Here is a 14,838-nt window from a genome sequence, read left to right on the forward strand (position 1 = left end):
ATCACACTAAATAACTTTACAACCAATGCTGATGTGTTCTGCTCAATTTATTTGACCGTCAAACATGTTAAAATAATTAGTAAATTAGCGTCCCGTACAGATTTAACACGAAGCATAACGTAAATTAATTCTGAATAGACGACAGAATTATAGGCAATAAGTTACGTATCCAACAATAATCGATCTCTTTCGAATATCTGAAATATTGTGACGACGGATATTAATAAAAGGAAAGTTTAATGTCACTTATGATGTTCACGCTGGCTAACTTTTCCATTTAACGTTAGCCTACTTGTGGATATTTCATAATGACATTTAACGTTTTCCCAAGTAAATAAGTTACAGCTAAACATCACAAACGAGGCTGAAAAAAAACGCCCTGATTACATAAGCTTTTGGAATTGGAGATTATTTGTTATCAGGTATAAATCTTTTCTATACTGGAGGCCCAGCTGCACGCTCAGACCTGCACTCCCAGACCTATCGTTTTTTCAGACAGTGCCACCTGCTGTTTGGATGATTATCTAACCTGATTAGATAAGATTACCTAACCTGAATTCAATTGCTGATAGATTGCAACTTACACTATTTTTCAACTATAAAATATTACGCTATGACTGAATGCATTATTATATAAAATATTACACATACTAGGTTATGATTTAATGCATTAAGTCTGGTTTATTATTAATTGTATTTGTAAATAGAAATTGTTCAGTTACTTAAATATTTTCATAGTCATTTATTATTTTCCTAATTATTAAGGATTTATCACATTCTTTAGTATTGAGTTATTGTCACGTATCCTGTGGGTGTGCCCTGGTTGGCCACCAGATGTCACTGTCTTGTCTGAGCACATGGGTTTGTGTTGTGATTGTTCCATGTGTTCCCCGGTTGATTGTCTAACCCCGCCCTCTTGTTATCTCGTTATTGGTTTAGTGAATTCACCTGTTCCTGCTCGTTTGTGTCCCTATTTATGTTCCTGGTGTTTGCAGTTCTGTTCGGCCACGTTGTTACATGTTGTGTACGGTCAGTCGTGTGTGTTCCTGATTCTTGTTTCTGCCATGCTCTGTTTTCCCCCTCGGGGTAGTTTGTTTCTGTTTTGTTCCTTTTATGCTTAAAGTAAAATCATTTCCCTGCGCTTGAGTTCTCGCCTCTTCTCTCTGTTCGTGTCATGACAGAACGTGACCGACCTCTGAGAACTCAGCAGGGAATGGACTCTCACCATCCGCCAGCCTCTAACGTGAGGAACCCCGCCTACCAACGCATCCTCCAGGTTCGGCTCCTGCGCTCCATCCGTCAGAGGGGCACTGACGTGAGGAGGTTGGCCCTCAGGTTTTGTGATGCAGCGGAGGGTCTGGGGTACAATGATGAGGCTCTCAAGGACCCCTTCAACAGGGCCCTTGAGGAGCCCCTCAATGAGTGGTGGATGAGGGGGCTGGACCACCTGAACTTTGGGGAGTTCGTGTAGGTTTTGGCACGTTTCCCAGCGGGAGTGGCTTGTGTGCCTCGTGCGGTGCCCGCTCACAGCGCTTCCGAGGCGGCGGTGCCCGCTCACAGCGCTTCCGAGGCGGCGGGGCCCGCTCACAGCGCTTCCGGGGCGGCGGTGCCCGCTCACAGCGCTCCCGGGGCGGCGGTGCCCGCTCACAGCGCTCCCGAGGCGGCGGTGCCCGCTCACAGCGCTCCCGAGGCGGCGGTGCCCGCTCACAGCGCTCCCGAGGCGGCGGTGCCCGCTCTCAATTCCCTAGAGGTGGCCGAGGATGCCGCAGCGGCGCCCCGCTCCCGGAGATGGAGGAAGAGGCGGAGGAAGGCCTTCTCCATCCCACAAGGCCAGGAGGCTACCCAGGAGCTCACTGCTGGCCAGGAGGTCGTGCCAGAGCCACCCGTGCTCCTCGCCCTGCCGGCGCCACCCGTACTCCTCGCCCTGCCGGCGCCACCCGTGCTCCTCGCCCTGCCGGCGCCACCTAGACTCTTTGCCCTGCCGGCGCCACCCAAGCGCCTTGCCCTGCCGGCGCCACCCAGACTCCTTGCCCTGCCGGCAACACCCGAGCGCCTTGCCCTGCCGGCGCCACCCGAGCGCCTTGCCCTGCCGGCGCCACCCGAGCGCCTTGCCCTGCCGGCGCCACCCGAGCGCCTTGCCCTGCCGGCGCCACCCGAGCTCCTCGCCTTGCCGGCTCTACTCGAACTTCTCGCCCTGCCGGCTCCACTCGAGCTCCTTACCCTGCCAGAGGCTGTTCCTGAACTCACTGTCTGCCCTGTTACGGCCACAGAGACCGTTCCTGAGCTCACTGTCTGCCCTGTCACGGCCACAGAGGCCGTTTCTGAACGGACTGTCTGCCCTGTCACGGCCACAGAGGCCGTTCTTAAACTCACTGCCTGGCTTGTCCCTCCGGCCCCACCCTGGCCGTGCGCTGGGGTTCCTGTTGGGCCGGAAACCCCCTGGTCCGTCCCTCCGGATCCGTCCTGGTCTCCTGCTCGGCCTTGGTCTGCGGGCCCCCTGCCTCTGCACGGGCCTGGCCCACCATCCCTCCCCCTGATCCGTCTCTTGCCCACCTCCCTTCTTGACATTTGTATTTTAATTTTTCATGTTTTTGTGTCTTCTTAGTGTTGCAGGTGGAGCATCTGGGAGCTGCTCCTTTGTTGGGGGGTAGTGTCACGTATCCTGTGGGTGTGCCCTGGTTGGCCACCAGATATCACTGTCTTGTCTGAGCACATGGGTTTGTGTTGTGATTGTTCCATATGTTCCCCGGTTGATTGTCTAACCCCGCCCTCTTGTTATCTCGTTATTGGTTTAGTGAATTCACCTGTTCCTGCTCGTTTGTGTCCCTATTTATGTTCCTGGTGTTTGCAGTTCTGTTCGGCCACGTTGTTACATGTTGTGTACGGTCAGTCGTGTGTGTTCCTGATTCTTGTTTCTGCCATGCTCTGTTTTCCCCCTCGGGGTAGTTTGTTTCTGTTTTGTTCCTTTTATGCTTAAAGTAAAATCATTTCCCTGCGCTTGAGTTCTCGCCTCTTCTCTCTGTTCGTGTCATGACAGTTATGGGATGAACATTAATTCTATATTTACATACAATAAATTATAGTGCTCGGAGTCATTTTCTGACACCAAACTTTATTTTTGTATTCTTTTTCATGAGGTCCTACAAGTCATCGACCTGTAAACAATGCAGAGAAAAATGGTGAAAAAAATAATTGGGTTAATAATGCATATATTACATATTAAATAACATTAGAATCAGAATGAGCTTTATTGGCCAAGTTTGTTTACACATACAAGGAATTTGTTGTAGTGACAGATGCTCCACAGTGCAACAGAAAGACAGCAACAGGACAGGACACAGATAATAAAAGAATAATATACAAATTACCAAATAGGCAATGTACAAAGCAGCAAAAACACAATATATAATATAGTCAATTATTTGTGTGCAGGTCTGATATGTGCAAATTTAAAATGAAAAAATTAGATAAATAAAAAAGTAAGCAAGTGTGGTGAATAAATAATAGAGTTGTGTGTTCCACGTTTATTGTCAAGTGTTCATGAGATGATTGCCTGAGGGAAGAATCTGTACCTGTGTCTGGTCGTTCTGGTGTACAGAGCTCTGTAGCGTCGACCAGATGGTAACAGTTCAAAGAGGGAGTGTGCTGGATGTGAGGGGTCTAGAGTGATTTTACCAGCCCTTTTACCAGCCCTTTTGCTCACTCTGGATAAGTACAGCTCTTGGAGAGTGGGGAGGGTTGTACCAATGATTCGCTCAGCAGTCCGGACTACCCTCCGTAGTCTTCTGAGGTCAGATTTGGTAGCTGAGCTGAACCAGACAGTTATTGAAGTGCAGTGGATGGATTCAATGATGGCGGAGTAGAACTGTTTCAGTAAGTCCTGTGGCAGGTTGAACTTCCTCAGCTGGCGAAGAAAGTACAACCTCTGCTGGGCCTTTTTCACAATGGACTCAATGTGATTTTCCCACTTCAGGTCCTGAGAGATGGTGGTGCCCAGGAATCTGAATGACTCCACTGCAGTCACAGTGCTGTTCATGATGGTGAGTGGGGGGAGAGCAGGGGGGTTTCTCCTGAAGTCCACAATCATCTCCACAGTTTTGAGCGTGTTAAGCTCCAGGTTGTTAAGACTGCACCAGACAGCCAGCTCCTTAACCTCCTGTCTTAAGCAGACTCGTCACCGTCCTGGATGAGGCTGATCAGTGTGGTGTCGTCTGCAAACTTCAGGAGCTTGACACAGGGATCCTTAGATGTGCAGTCGTTGGTGTAGAGGGAGAAGAGCAGTGGGGAGAGAACGCAGTCCTAAAGAGCTCCAGTGCTGATGGTTCGAGTGCTGGATGTGAATTTACCAAGCTTTACTAACTGCTGTCCGTCTGTCAGGAAGCTGTTGATCCACTGGCAGACGGAGGTGGGGACGAAGAGCTGGGTTAGTTTATTCTGAAGGGTGTCTGTGATGATGGTGTTAAAAGCGGAGCTGAAGTCCACGAACAGGATCCTCACATAAGTCCCTTGTCTGTCCAGATGCTGCAGGATGAAGTTTGCTCTGTAGGCAAAATCCCCCAAAAATCCGGTTGTTCTCCTGCAAGAGACAAAAACAACAATTAAAGGATTAGTTCACTTTTAAAAAAACTTTTGCTGATAATTTACTCACCCCCATGTCATCCAAGATGTCCATGTCTTTCTTTCTTCAGTCGAAAAGAAATTAAGGTTTTTGATGAAAACATTTCTCCATATAATGGACTTCAATGGGACCCAAACGGTTCAAGGTCCAAATGACAGTTTCAGTGCAGCTTCAAAGGGCTTTAAACGATACCAGACGATGAATAAGGGTCTTATCTAGCGAAACGATTGGTCATTTCAAAAATAAATAAAAAAGTTTCAGTTTTATAAGCACAAATGCTCGCCTTGCTCTGTTCCGTGATGCGCGTTCGTGACGTCACGTAAACGCAATCACGTTGAAAAGGTCACGCTTGACGTAAAATCCAAAATTTTCTTTTAGGCTTTTTAATATTAAAACACCCAGGATACGCACACGAAATGGGCATTTTAAACGATAAACTGACACAGAGACATTTTAATATGTGTATATGGTCCTCCTTCCGCACATTTGTAAACACTGACTCGGTACTTCCGGCTACATCAAGCGTGACCTTTTCAACGTGATTGCGTTTACGTGTTTACATCTGTTACGTGCTATAACTACTTGTCTGTTGCACCCACTGCTTTCTACCCATAACAGGGCAAACCATATAGCTATAAGTTCTCCTGTTTCTGTTAGTCATCCAAGTCATCTGTTAGCCTTTTAGCTATAGCCAAACCCAGTACCGGACATCAGCTGTGCGCCGTTCCATGTTAAGTCACCATACTTCCATGAACATTTAAGCTGGTTAAAAATACCAACAAATTGAATGTTTATTTACTTTGCCTACATTAAATGACACGATACGTTTTTTGATAAAAAACAAAACCACCATAATCTTAAATTGTATTTTCTGCCGGTCGTCTTCTCCTGTGCGGTCCCACATGAAAGAAATGGACCTGTTGGCAGATGGCACTCCCTATACATGCAAACTCTTGCCGAATACAATTGATTTGAACTTTTCCTACAAAAATCATCACCACCGTAGTTTGTGTGCTTTCATTTGGCTTCAGATAGGAAGGGACTGATGATAGATAAGTGCCATCAACACTAGCATGCTCCAGTTTACCTGTGTGAATTCTTACTGATTATGATTCCGGCGACGGCCTTCCATCCGGTCCTTGCTCAACCTGAGCCAATTTTTGATAGCTCCCTCCACTTCCGCCTCGGTTACGTCATTTCGAAGCACTGCGGCTACAAGAGACAATAAGCAACAAGACTAGGTCAAAACCTTTGGCTGAACTTAGGCTACGGGCTCTACTAAGGAGGTCCAATTGAATTTTGCAGTACACAGTATTATGACATTGTTGTTTATTATTGCTATACTCCTTAATGTAGTCTGACCAACATTTTAAATTGTTCCCTGTTACATTTAAGCATTATTTTTATATTTGTATGTCACTTTGGACAAAAGCGTCTGCCAAATCCCATAACCATAACCATGACAAAAAAGATAATTCTTTCAACGAAATACCCATGTCACATACCAAGTAGAATCTGTCGAATTGGTCGAGACTGAATACCAGTTTTAGGTCCCCTACCACACCAATTCAACTGTTTTTTTTGACAGAACTGCCTCCAGTTATGGATAGCTTTGCAATCTGTAATGAAATACAACAATCAAATTATTCTTTATTCACACAGGGCTTGCTGCTTTTGTATTTTATTGTGAGTGTGAAAACAGTGGTGCATGTGTGTGTGTTCATGTGTATGTTCCACGTCCTGTTACATGAAATATGTGCTTATGTGTGATGGGGGTGTGTGCGTGTGCCAACATTGTTTTTAAGGATGTGCAGAGCAAATTTCATTGTCCCTTCTTTGTGCAATGCAGGGTTTCCCACTCTTTACTCAATGTCAAATTCAAGGACTTTTCAGGTCCTTGTCCCTCAAATTCAAGGAACCCTACAGAATCTTGTAAGACACAAATCAGGTCAATTATATCAACAAGGCATTAATTCAGTTGGTGTTACTGTAGTTAGCTTTTGCTGATGTCCAAGCAGATGACTCAAGATACATTGCCAATCTTGCTTAAGTGTTATTTTATTGATGAATGATGACTCACCCCGTGGTCACACTGGGCGACAAAATACAGAGGCGTGGCGACATACTACTATTAATTTTCAATGACAGTGGGCGACAGGAGGCAAGTGAAGGGAAGTGGGCGGTGCGAAAATAGACTTGCGGCCTATTTTATGCAAATGTCAGGCGACAACAGGTGATTTTTAGGCTACAGCAAATCCGAGTGAAAAGGCGTGACGTACGTTGTATACATACACTCAAAGTCAGTGTGACCGTGGGGTTAAGGGGGGTTCGGGGTTACTCCCCAAAGACATTTTGAAAATTCTAGTGTCTCATATTCCAAATATGCTCATATTGAAGCATTTTAAATGACCTATGTACATTTTTGTCTATTTACAAAAACTTTCCAGGGCCTTGAAATAATTTTTTTAAATTCACAAACTTTTAAGGATTTCAAGGACCCGTGGGAACCCTGGTAATGACATAGTGTTCCAAGTCTGATATTAAAGGACACCACTTGTTTCTTAAAACTGGGGTTTTGGCGCAGCATCTCATCAAAATTATCCAGGTCTTCCAGTGTGGCAATTGGAAGTTTTTCTTCGTAGTCACTTCTTTGTTGGTCTTCACCTCGATTTACGCTTTGGGACTGAATGAGGGTCGTCAAGTGATCTACCTTCAGATGAAGCTCTCCCAGCTGTTCAAGCAGTAGTCTTTCAACCTCTGTTGGAAATACAGTGAAAATTCCTTCATGTTAACAAATCATAGAGGTCCTGCCACATTGGGTGTAACATAAAATCCTTGAAGAGATGTTCTGAGGTAAATCAACCCATAGCCTTGATGTTCAAAGTGTTGTCTGAGGTAAAATAATAAGACAATATGGTACAACATAGACCAAATTGCAAACCAGCAGCTAACACTAACTCAGTTTCTATACCCCCGCGCTAGCTGCCGTTTTGCTATTCAGTCCATGTTGGACTAAACTTTTTATTTAACCAACAGCACTCGGTGACCTCAACTGACAGCACTTTGGATTGATTTGCACTGGAATATCCCAAACACAGGCGTTTACTGACGTCAACAGAGAGATATGGCCAAATGTACCTGAGCAGGTAGCTGGGACTAGCTGGCAGCTAGTGGAGAGACGGGATCTTGGCACTAGAAAATACAGGTGTAGACTGTAGTGTTACATGGCTGCTTTTGTTACCCAATAGAAAACAATGCAGCCATAATACAGTTTTATAGTTGAACTTTCTATTGTTATATATTTTTAAAAGAACACTGAAATTACGTCCCCTACACACAAACATCTGTTGAATAGCTTGCCTCCAGAAGAGCGCAATCCTTCAGCAGAGCGACCTGCCTCCATTTCCTCAGACCTCCACCGGACTATTGTGACTTGAAAAATAAATAAATAAATTACACAATGCAGTGCTGGAAAGCCTGATTAGACATAAGATGGTTGATTAGGTGCACCACGAGTATTGTCTATAGTCTACTGTGGTCAACGTATTGGGGGAAGGTATAAGCATTGTGTATTTCTTTGTGCTGCTATCATATTTCTTGTGCAATAACTTTTCACAATTAATGGTTTTTGCTGCTGATAATTTTTTCAGGCTTTGTGATGTATCTTATAATGTTGTAAATTTTGTACAATTTTTTTTAACAAGTGGTGGTTTTTATTGCTGATAATTTATTCAGACTCTGTGTTTCTCTGCTCAGAGATTGAGGTGCTGATTCCTATATCTGCTGTGCTTACTTTGATTTTATTCCTGCTGTCCTTTATGTGGTATGTGGTGTTGAACTGGTGTGTGTTTTGTAGGATAAGCAGCTGTATGTAGCACTGTATGCCCAAGACACATTTCCCTTCTGGGACAATTAAGTTCATCTAATGGCCAAATGCATAGAATATCTAAAATACACTTACGTTCACTGAAAGTTTGCCCTTGATGGTCTGTCCAATCTAATTCTTGCCTTGGATTTGGTGCTGCGAGTTGAAATACATGCACATATGCTGGTCACACAAAGTAGAAATGGTTGAGACATTGAATTTTCTATATGTTAAATTGTCACTGTGTCATCTCTCTTACACCGAAAAGAGTCTATGCCAACATCTCGCCAGGCAGCAGGACTTTCACAGTTGTCATAGGTAGTCTCCTGGGCCTGTGAATTCACTGATATGAAGATATACAAAAAGATTGACAATGTCTATCGTCAATCACACATTTTTAGTAGCTTTACTTAACGACCGCCTAATATTAAATGATGATAACGCGAGGCAAGCATAAGGCATAATCGTGACCTATTTTTAGCAGAATTAATTGAGGGATTTGACAGTGTGATTCAAAGATTGAAGTATTTCAAGTGTAGGCTGTTATATAGACACACACACTTTTTTTGTTTTTTTTGCCATTTTTTGGGGGTTTCTAGCTTTTAGACTAGTCGAATAGTCGGATACAAAACTTCCGTTTAAACGACAGTCAAATTAGTCGTAGCGCACATCCCTAGTAGCATATCGTAGGCATTCACAGAACACCTGAATGTTCTTGCACATTGTCTTCAGAATTTCAATTAGTATGTTCTAGCAGTGCCAGTATGGCTCTGTGACACATTTGCATTAAGGCTCAGGGAAGTGTTAGAGAGGTCATGTATGCATTATAGGTTGCTAGTCGGTTACTTGTACAAGAAAACCCCTGTGTGCTGGTTTAAACAAATACAATGTGTGGACTATGTTTTAAGTGGCTGTTTTGCTATATTCTTTAAAGGAAATACTACCAGGCCTCAGTCTGAATCTCCAGGCAACCATCTGGTCACTCAACATGGTGAGACATCTTAATTGTATGACGCTATGTGGCATATTGTAGGCATTCACAGAACACCTGAATGATCTTGCACATTGTCTTCAGAATTTCAATTAGTTCTATGGCATGGAAAATAAATGTCTCAAGCATTCATTTTTTAACTTAGAAATGTTTTTTTTTTTACTTCATAAGTCAATTCACAGACCAGGCAAACTGGCAACGGTGGACCTGCTGCCTGGCAAGATGTTGACATAGGGTGTAAGTATTTGTGCACGTATGCATCATTTTTTTTAGTGTCTCCGCTATCGTTCTTAATATGTTTTGTAAAAACTGTATGACCAATATTGCTATTTATTACTTTAAACAGAAAAAAATAAAGAGCATACACTCAATAAAGCCCTGCACGGGCCTCAAATTTAGGCCCGGCCCTGGCCCGAGACGCTCAGGCCCCAGCCCGGCCCACGTCCGACAGCTTATCAGAATTTCAGACCCGAGCCCTTTTTTCCCCCTTCTCCTAAAACAGTTTATACTACTGTTTCGGCTATTAAAATAGTTCAGTTTTGTGTGTAATGGCAAAATTATTTTATTTCGTTTTGTTTTTTTAAGTTAATTTAGAAAGCATTTTTGTTCGTTAATAGCCTATACGTTTTTCTTTTTTTTTTTTTTTTAAGTAACGACCAAGCGGCCAGCGGCATGAGCTGATCAGCCTATGTTTGATCAATCATCACGACTTGCCTAAAATAAAATCTATAGATATAGGCTACTAAAACAGTTCAACTATATAACAATGTTTAAACGTTAAACCTGCTATAATAATAATGTGCGCTAGCCTATATATAAGTTTGTGCGGAGAGTGGAAGCTAAAGCGCGCTCTGCAGGACATGGAGGCACCAGCAAACACTTGCATTGCTTTCAGTGGAAACTAATTAAAATAGCCTACGCCGTCATTTTTTGTTTGTTTGTTTGTTTGATAAAGGTAAGAATAATACATCATTCGGGCCTGTAAAGGGTCTACTTGTATTTGTGTGCACTCACAATACCAACAAAAGGTAGTTCTTTTATAAAACAAAGAAAACAAACATGATGTGCTTTCTGCGTCTTTAACAGGAGCGCTTCACAAAAATGAACCGAAACTGAGCGAATACATGCCTCACAGACATGATAAATATATCTATAGAAATATTTACATTATCACTTAACGAAATAAAAAAATCGAAAACAAAAACTCTTTTATTATAATCTTGATCATAATCAATAAAGATGCATCTCTCTCTAAATCCGTTGTTTGGAGTTTTTCTTTGGACTTTGAGTATTCTTTTACAGAAATCTAAATGTAGAGTTTAGATCGGGTGTTTTTCCCAATTTAAGAAGTCAAATTTTATAGAAGGACCCCATACTTCACTGCCATATAAAACAATTGGTTCAGTTATAGATTTGAAAAGTTTGAGCCAGATTTGGATTTGGATTTGAATGGATCTTTTTATGGCATAGAAAGCCCTTTGAGCTTTCTCTTTGAGTTCATTCACAGCCAAAGTAAAGATACTGGTTGGAGTTATTTTCAGGCCGAGGTAAGTGTATGTTTTTGTGGTTTCAATGGTTCTGTGTGATAGTGTGAATGTGTGTGTTGGTCCCTGAGGTCTGGAGCGTTTCTGGAACATCATTACTCTAGTTTTTAGGAGGTTGACCGTCAGGGCCCAGGTGTGACAGTAATCCTCCAGCAGATTCAGGCTGTCCTGAAGCCCCTCTTCAGTGGGCGACAGGAGGACCAGGTCATCTGCGTAGAGAAGACACGTTATCTCTGTGTCGTGTAGAGCGAGCCCTTGAAAGGGAGCGTGTTCTAATATGTTGGCCAATTGGTTGATGTAAATGTTGAAGAGGGTGGGGCTTAAACTGCATCCCTGTCTCAGTCCACGCCCCTGGGGGAAGAATTTGGTTCTTTGGTTTCCAATTTTAACCGCACAATGGCTGGCTGTGTACATTGATTTGATCAAATCATAGAATTTTCCCCCTATTCCACTGTCGGTATGTTTTAGGTGTAATCCTTCATGCCAGATTGAATCGAATGCTTTCTTGAAATCAACGAAACAAGCAAAAATGTTTCCTTTGTTTTGATGTACATATTTGTCAATTAGTGTTTGTAATGTAAAAATGTGATCGGATGTGCGACAATTTTGGAAGAAAGCCAGTTTGGCATTTACTCAAGGCATTGTGCTTCTTAAGGAAGTGTAACAGTCTGGTGTTTAAGATGCTACAGAACACCTTCCCCAGGTTACTGTTCACACAGATGCCTCGGTGGTTGTTGGGGTCTAGTTTATCTCCGTTCTTGTGAATGGGGCTGATGAGGCCCTTGTTCCAGATCTCAGGGAAGAACCCGACACACAGAACATCATTGAACAGTTTTAGCATGGCCAGTTTGAAGCTTTGCTCTGTGTGTTTCAGCATCTCGTTCATCTCTCTCTCTCTCTCTCTCTCTCTCTCTGTAGTACGGTACGAGTGAGTTTTTCTATCTTTTCTTTATCTTTTTTGTTTTGACAGTTTCTTGTTTGGCAGATGTTTTGCTAAACAGCTAGTGGTGCTGATGAAGATGATGAAGAGCTGCTCGTTATTCGTTGAAGCAATGTAACTCAGTACCTCAGAATGAGAAAATAAATGAGGAGCAGACAAGACGATAAAAATGAGGAACAGATACAGTCACAAATGGTGAAGGACCAAGTGCTGACATAGGAAATACAGGAACAAGAAAAGGACATTAATCTTCAGGTTTTGCTAATTTAATCAGGCAAAACAGATTTGTTAGAATTATCTGCTGTAAAACAAGAGGAAGAAGAAGATCTGTTAGAACAGGTTTATTATTTCCGGTCAAATCTCAGGATTTGATTACTGATTACTTTTGATTCGTTTGATTACTTCCGCCGATCATAGAGTCCCTTACCAAAAAAGTAGTATACTTCAAGTTTATTTTATTAAGTATACTTAAGTAAAGTATTTTTTAAAGTAAACTTTATGTAGTAAGTATAGAAATATCAGTGTACTAGTAGTATACTTGTAAGTGTACTATTTCAATACTCCTTGGGACTAAATTGGCCCACTTTCTAGTATATAAAGTATACTTTTAGGTATAAAAGTGAAAAATGGGTGGGTTCAAACAAAAGGTGATATTTTCTAAGTTGTGTGTCAGATCCAGGTGTAAATACCTGGAAATAAAAGCCGGCGTGTAAATCTCTCGGGAAGGAATTGGCCTCACTGTCCCAATACTTTTGGAGAGGAGTGTATGCTTGCGTGGATTAGGAAGTACTCCTGATTGGCTGGGGCCATGTTGTTGAATGAACCAATTAGCGATTAGTAAGAGTTTCATGCCTGAACTATGTGTTTATCATGCAGTAAAATGCCCCTCCTCACGCCCAAAACCAGTCGCCTGTGGATGAGACTCCGAAACAAGGACTGGTGGGACAATGCCCTGCTCCACTTCACAGTTCCAGAGTGAAAGGAGAGGTTTATAATGACAGGACACGCATTTATACAACACTTTATTCAAAAGGAAGCGTTACTGTCAGAGTCTTAAAACAAAAGAGATGAAAGAGGATCGGTTCATTAGGAGAATTTATTCAAAGAAACCTGATCAAAATTGATGTCATTACTTTGGGCCATGGATGTACTGTACTGGAAAGATAGTTAGTATTGCATAGGTTTATTAGTAAAATAACTGCAATGTAAAGAAAAAAAGATGCAAACTAGTTGTATTCTCCATGTTTTCTACTGCAATGTTAAAAATATAATTGTATCAACTAAAAAGTGGGCCAATTTAATACTATACTAGTGCATTGATGTTAGTGTGCTTACTGCAGAGTATACTTGGACAATATACTTGAATTTATGTAAAGCTGACTTGTTACTATAAACATGAACATTTTAATATTCTACTCTATTAAAAAGCTGTAATCAGAACTAAACCAAGTATATTTAGAATCCGTAATTATACTTTTTATTAAGTACATCTTAATCAAAAGATTAAGTATATGTCAAATATTGGGCCTGTCCCAATACCCACACCTGTCAGCTTTGCACTTGTCTACTTACATGATGTCTTTCGTTTATACATTTAATACTTTGCACTTTATTGGTCCGCTGTATGACACAATTTAATTGTGCTTACAATTATGTAAAAAAAAAAAAAGTTTTATAAAATGTACATACTCATATACAGTTGGGCAAAAAAGTATTTAGTCAGCCGCCAATTGTGCAAGTTCTCCCACTTAAAACGATGAGAGAGGCCTGTAATTTTCATCATAGGTACACTTCAACTATGAGAGACAGAATGGGGGGAAAGTGAAAACCTCCTTTTGAGTGAAAACCTCCTTCCAAGGGCATTGAAGATGAAACGTGGCTGGGTCTTTCAGCATGACAATGATCCCAAACACACCGCCCGGGCAACGAAGGAGTGGCTTCGTAAGAAGCATTTCAAGGTCCTGGAGTGGCCTAGCCAGTCTCCAGATCTCAACCCCAGAGAAAATCTTTGGAGGGAGTTGAAAGTCCATGTTGCCCAGTGACATGCCCCAAAATATCACTGCTCTAGAGGAGATCTGCATGGAGGAATGGGCCAAAATACCAGCAACAGTGTGTGAAAACCTTGTGAAGACTTACAGAAAACGTTTGACCTCTGTCATTGCCAACAAAGGGTATATAACAAAGTACTGAGATGAACTTTTGTTATTGAACAAGTACTTACAGTAATTTCCACCATAATTTGCAAATTCTTTAAAAATCAGACAATGTGATTTCCTGGATTCTTTCCCCCCATTCTGTCTCTCATAGTTGAAGTGTACCTATGATGAAAATTACAGGCCTCTCTCATCTTTTTAAGTTGGAGAACTTGCACAATTGGTGGCTGACTAAATATTTTTTTGCCCAACTGTAGTATCAATAAAATGTGCAACACTTTACATTTTACACAAGTTATGATATCTAATTGATATCTAATTGAATTAACTTGCACTGCAAAGTTATTCTCAACATCTTGTGATTTAGGTGCATGTAAGTCCTGAACATGTATGATGAGATACACTTAAGTCTCAAATACCGTTCTGAAATGTGGATTTAGTGTGCATTAATAGCCATGAGCTTTGACCATTTTTTAGACCTGGGACACTTACTTACTGTCACGTGCAGATACTCTCAAGTGGCCAAGACCACAAGTGTGGGTATTATAACAGGCCCATACTTATGCTTGTCTGTATACTTGCTGGTATGACAAAAGATTACTTAACTTTCATTTTAAATATATCTTTGAATAGCAAATATGAGGTAGACTTAAAGTGTACCCTCTTACTTTAATATAAGTATACTAATAGCATATTTAAATAAACTTCTTTTTTGTAAGGGTAACTT

This window comes from Barbus barbus, assembly GCF_936440315.1.
Source record: "Barbus barbus genome assembly, chromosome: 19".
Classification (NCBI taxonomy): Eukaryota; Metazoa; Chordata; class Actinopteri; order Cypriniformes; family Cyprinidae; genus Barbus; species Barbus barbus.